Here is a 6,182-nt window from a genome sequence, read left to right as displayed (position 1 = left end):
TTAACCAGTGCAAGTCACCTGCTTTCGTTTCTGAGTGGCAGTGTTCTCACACTGCTCCATCTTGGCAATTAGGTACGACCCTGCCCACTGTGCCACAGTGATGATCCAAGCCTAAGGCTAGGTGCGCAGGAGAGCATCGAAGCTGTGATGTGAGGGTTTGAGGATTCGATAGGACCCTTTGTCCTTGACAAACTACATTTCAGAGGGACACTCATAAGCATACACAGTGCACATAATGCGATAGAGCAAGTTAAAAGCCAAAATAAAGCTTCGAGATTTGCCCTGTCAATAGGACAAGAGTAGGTTCAAGATTTAGAAGTGAACCGTATAGGATGACTGCAAAGGTATTCCTCGACAGGGCAAGTGATCAACAGATAGAACAGGCTTGCTGGGATAGGGGTTGACTGGCAGCTTTCACCAGAATCAGGAAATGGGGCTTGTTTAAGAAACCTGCTGTGGTAACGCTGGGAGGGTAAAAGCAAATGTGATGAAAGGCTGTCGACTACCAATTTATCTATCTGGCATAGCTTTTAAAATGTTATTGTTGACTTTTGACATCTTGAACAGTTTTTCAGAAGATGTATTTTTAAAAGGTATTCGGCAAGATAATACCTGCGTGCAATATTTTTGTAATGTATTTGATATTTTGTGTTCGGTGGACAGGATGTGCACCCTAGGTTCATGTGTTGCTGATGCATCACTGCACCTGCACTCGTGTGTGCACGCATGTGGTAACTTTACTTACGCAGCATACTAGTGTTTTAAGTGAGTATAAATGATCGTATTAAATGGTGGAGCAGGCTTGACAGCTGAAAGGCCAATTGCAGAACGGGGCATAATTTTCATATTGTTGTGAATAACAAAGTTGAAATTCAGCCCAGAAGCATGACGAAGGTTTGTGCTGGCTGTAGGAACCTTGAATGAAATGGGTTTAGCAGCCTCCGTCCAGTTTCCAGTGCACATTGACCCAAAACACAGCTCTGTCCTGGATTTCACACTCAAAAGAGGCCACAAGAGATCTTGTGTGTGGGGACGGCGAGGTGCACACAGTAGGATTCTTGAACGGTTTGGACAGGCCACAGGGAGCCAAGGAGAGTATCAGACATGCCTATACCTGACCAGCTAGAGCTCTGACATCTGATGCCTGAAATTGGAAGTGTGCTATTTACTAGAATTCACATGGTTGAATCATCACAATGGTATCAGTGCTTAGCATTTAGATGAAAGGGGTGGGGAGGTCACCTTTAATTACAGTGCGCTGACACATTGTTCTCCTGCTTTCTCTTTCAATCTTCACAGGAGCATTAACCACACTGCTTCACAATCTTGCTGACTTTCCAGCCACTACAAATGCTTCGAGACACTTCACCGCTTCGCTGTGAGTTTTCATGGGTGTTCTCACCCTGTTCTGTTCCGTTCTTACTGCAACCCTCTGTACTACTTTCTCTAACTCCTCCCCTTGTTCCCAGCTTCCCATTAACAAAATGCCTTTTCCCAATTCCTCGACAGACCCGACTGCAAAATACCACTGAATATAGGACTGAAGGAAATTCTTCTTTCACGGTAGCATAGTGGTTAGCATAATTGCTTCACAGCTCCAGGGTCCGCGGTTTGATTCCCGGCTTGGGTCACTGTGCGGAGTCTGCACATCCTCCCCGCGTCTGCGTGGGTTTGCTCCGGGTGCTCCGGTTTCCTCCCACAGTCCAAAGATGTGCAGGTTAGGTGGATTGGCCATGTTAAATTGCCCTTAAGTGTCCAAATTTTCCCTTGGTGTTGGGTGGGGTTACTGCGTTATGGGGATAGGGTGGAGGTGTGGGCTTGGGTAGGGTGCTCTTTCCAAGAGCTGGTGCAGACTCGATGGGCCGAATGGCCTCCTTCTGCACTGTAAATTCTATGATTCTTTGGCTCGAGCTGTCGTGAGGTTGAGGGAGGGAAAATAATTAAGCTGGGTTCTCGATATTTTGGCGATTCTGAAACCTGGACAAAGGCCCATGGTAGTACAGGGTAATCTGCTTAGAAAGAGCAGCGGAGAAGAGGTTGATGAAGTAAGAAGTGGGGTTTGAAAGCCCCTAGAATATAGGCGGAAAGGGAGTCTGAGAGAGGTTAACAGAGTTAGACAGATTTGGGGGCAGGTGGCAACAGGGAGTGAAGAACCCAACCAAATCAGCCACGATCTTATTGAATGGCAAAGCAAGCTCAAAATGAGTGAATGGCCTATTCCTGCTCCTAATCCCTTAATTCCTGTGTAAGGGGTTGTTGTTGTGAGAATAATCTTTAATCTGAGAGTGAATTTACGCTTGGGCAGTATCACCATTTACATGTTTTAATTGTCACAAAAGCCATTTTTTTTAACCCTCTTCCCTATGTCCTCTCTGAAATTAAAGTTTATCCTAAACTCAGCTCTTCCCATACAGGTTTGTGATTTTTATAACATAATAATAATCTTTATTGTCACAAGTAGGCTTACATTAACACCGCAATGAAGTTACTGTGAAAAGCCGCTAATCGCCACACTCTGGCGCCTGTTCGGGTACACAGAGAGAGAGTTCAGAATGTTCAATTCACCTAACTAGCATGTCTTTCGGGACTTGTGGGAGGAAACCAGAGCACCCGGAGGAACCCCACGCAGACACGGGGAGAACGTGCAGACAGTGACCCAAGCCAGGAATCTAACCTGGGACCCTGGCGCTGTGAAGCCACAGTACGAACCACTGTGCTACTGTACCTCTCGAATAATGAATATCCCGCCTTGCTCCTCCAGCATTAATTTAAATGGCAAAAGACCAAAAATAGGACAATTTGTCAGTGTTTCACAGACAACTTTAGCAACTCCGGGTATTTCGTCCTTGACAAATTAATGGGTTATTTACATGCTTGAAAACAGGAACATTAAATTTGCCATTATTTTCCCAGCAAATTTTTGGTCATCCTCCTTTTGACTTGTCACTTGCCTGGTAACTTAAAATTTCACTAAAACTAACGTTTTTTTGGGCGGGGGGTAGGGGGGTGGGTGGGAGAAGAGAGACTGCAGGGAGGACTGGACTGGGGGAATTTACAGCCCCTGTCTGAATTTAGTTCGAGTTTGCTGTTGAATACCACGTGTTCAGCTTTAGAAAAGATTGTTTACTTTGCGGCCTCCACGATTTTGTGACAAGGTGATATATTTCACAGAAGTTGCTTCTCATTGGCATCCTGCAGTTTGCACTGGGTATGAATTCGAATGAATAATTATTTCTTCAAAGGTGTTTCCAGCAGATTTCTGCACCTTGCTTTCGGCAAATTATCAGTCATTGGCCAGTTTCCGAATGTTTTAAGGAGGAAGTCTAGACTATACACCACCCGTATTTGAATGGTATTTTCCTTCCTTCCTCGGAACATGTCACCGGGTGCCAGCCGACTGCAGTTGGTTCCTGTGCTCAGTGGCAACACTCTTACATCTGAGTCTTATGTTTTTGACCCTGGTACCTCGAAAACATGGATCCTGCGATCCCACAAATCATAGAATTTACAGTGCAGAAGGAGGCCATTCAGCCCATCGAGTCTGCACCGGCCCTTGGAAAGAGCACCCCACCCAAGCCTATACCTCCACCCCAACCCCGTAACCCAGCAACCCCACCTTTTTGAACGCTAAGAGCAATTTAGCATGGCCAATCCACCTAACCTGCACATCTTTTGACTGTGGGAGGAAACCGGAGCACCCGGAGGAAACCGACGTAGACACGGGGTGAACGACAAGCCAGACAATACAGAGTAAGCGGGTGACGGGTTCAAGTCCTTCCCAGAAACTTGCCATGGTGCCTGAGTATAAGATAGGGGACAGAAAAGAGAACAAACTCGAGGCAGTTGTTTCTTGCACCTGTTCAGCTCTGCACTGACTGCTATAAAACTTACAACCAGTACGTCGCAAACTTTTAACCAATTGCCACAGAGTTCAACTGCTAACATGGGAATTTACTGAGTTTAGTTTTCACCTTTATTACAGTAACCACACTCCTTTGTGCTCGGATTGTGGGTTATAGATTCACACACAAACTGTTGCCCTTGACCAGCAAGTTTTGCAGAGCTGGAAGTATGCAGCTTACTTTCTGAATCCGGTTTAGTTTGTCAAAGTACAGACGTTTAAACAGAGACCAAAAGAGAATGATGGATAGAATTTGATGTCGTTACTAACCACCTTTTATTTATTTTTATTTGCAGATAATAAGCACCCCAGGGACATATGGTGAATGTGACTTGTTACTTGTCATGCAGTTTTCCGAATGTTCAACCTTCCCGTCATTTGCTAATTACTTACCAATGACTAGCTGAATATATTTGTACAGTTCTGTCTGCAACGGGACAGGCAACTATTCCAGCACAACCAAAATCTTCATTTTCCACGAACCGAAGGAGACCTGCTGTTTTGGGGGAACTTTTACTCTTGGCATTATTGTGATTTCTGTGCCATTTCCTGCAATTCATTCAGAAAGAAGTTAATGAGTTAAGGGCCGCCTGGACTTTTTTCTAAAGCTTTCTGCCTCAGAACAAGTAGGACTAGCAAACTTTAAAAAAAAATGTATTTCGTTGCTGTAATGAAAGTGTTTACATTGACACTGTTGCTCTTTAAATTTAAAGGAATGATTGGTCTTAAACCACTTTAGGTGGATAAGCTTACCTGCATACAACATTGATACAGTGACTGCTCTATTAACATGCTATGGTGCCTTGTGAGGGTGTGTGTGGGGGGGGGGGGGTGCTGTGGAGGCGTGAAAATGAGACTCGTGCCTCCTGTGGCACCTAAGATCATCTGCTCAGTTGACCCTGAATTCTGAGGCAAAGTAAAATAGGGTCCATTGGTTCCCCCTCCCCCCAGCCCATGACAAAGATGCAGTGGGGACCCACAGAACACTACAACCATAACAGCACATTCCCTGAGCCTGACTGTCATGTTTAATGCACCTTTTTAAAAAGGTCTCTGCTAACTGGAACATTAATTTTTAAAGCGAGTCGTGTAGCATCGCTCGCTTAAACTCAAAGGGAGCAATTAACTACATGTCTTTGGTTGTTGTTCAACATTGGATGCTACTTAACCTTTTGCATTACCATTCCAGCTGCTTCTGGGCACTGTGGAATTTCCTTGGACTTGGGGAAAAGAATAGGCAAGCGCGCCCCTCTTTCTCTGGCACCAGTAGAAAGCAAAATTTGAATTGTGTGGCAACTCCTGAGGGCTAAATCAAAAACGTAAAACAAGTGTGCCTTGGTTCCTGCCACATATGGCGAATCAATATGTTTAGGTGACTAGCTTTAGCCAGCAGCAAGAGACACATCAATTTACCATTGGGCTCCAGTTTTTAAATGCTAATGCACATTTAAAATCTACAGTTGCGTGGGACCCTGCATGTGGCTGTCAGACATGCTATTGGAACGTGACTCGAGACCTATTTCTCTGTTTAAGTGAGTTGAATTCAGGCATATGTGCCGTTCTCCCACATTGTGCGAGCTTGTCGGGACTGTGAAGCCTTTTATATGCCTTTAAGCAACAACACAAAAGTTACAATTCAATGCCATCCTTTTTGTTTACTTGTTTATTAAAAAGTAATTTTTTTTGTGAATGAAACTGTGTGTGGAGCTTTTATAGTATGACCGCAAAGCCATTCTTAAGGTACGTTGACCTAGAGAGCCTCCCAAGATTGCAGTCCTGGATAGCACAACAATAATAATAATTTTCATTGTCACAAGTAGGCTCACCTTAACACTGCAATGAAGTTACTGTGAAAATCCCCTGGTCGCTACATTCCGGCGCCTGTTCGGGTACACTGAGAGAGAATTCAGAATGTCCAAATGACCTAACAAGCACATCTTTTGGGACTTGTGAGAGGAAACCGGAGCACCCGGAGGAAACCCATGCAGACACGGGGAGAACGTGCAGACCCGAACCGGGGACCCTGGTGCGTGAAGCAACGGTGCTAACCACTGTGTCACCATCCCGCCCGTGGATTACCCCTCCGATCCTTGAGAAACTGCCTATTTCATTCCCCTAGGACTTTATGGAACATCACCGTAGACAGGCAGGAAACTGCTACCGAGGGGAGTAATAAGTGGGAGGAGTTGTGCCAAGAGGAGGTGTGTTTAAACCTGCCAGGTGTTTTTTGGGGGGGAGCTGTAGCAGGAGGCACCAGTGGCCGTTGGGGCAGAAGAAGGGA

The sequence above is a fragment of the Scyliorhinus torazame genome, chromosome 18 (assembly GCF_047496885.1).
Source record: "Scyliorhinus torazame isolate Kashiwa2021f chromosome 18, sScyTor2.1, whole genome shotgun sequence".
Lineage (NCBI taxonomy): Eukaryota > Metazoa > Chordata > Chondrichthyes > Carcharhiniformes > Scyliorhinidae > Scyliorhinus > Scyliorhinus torazame.
Note: the sequence above shows the minus strand (reverse complement) of the source record.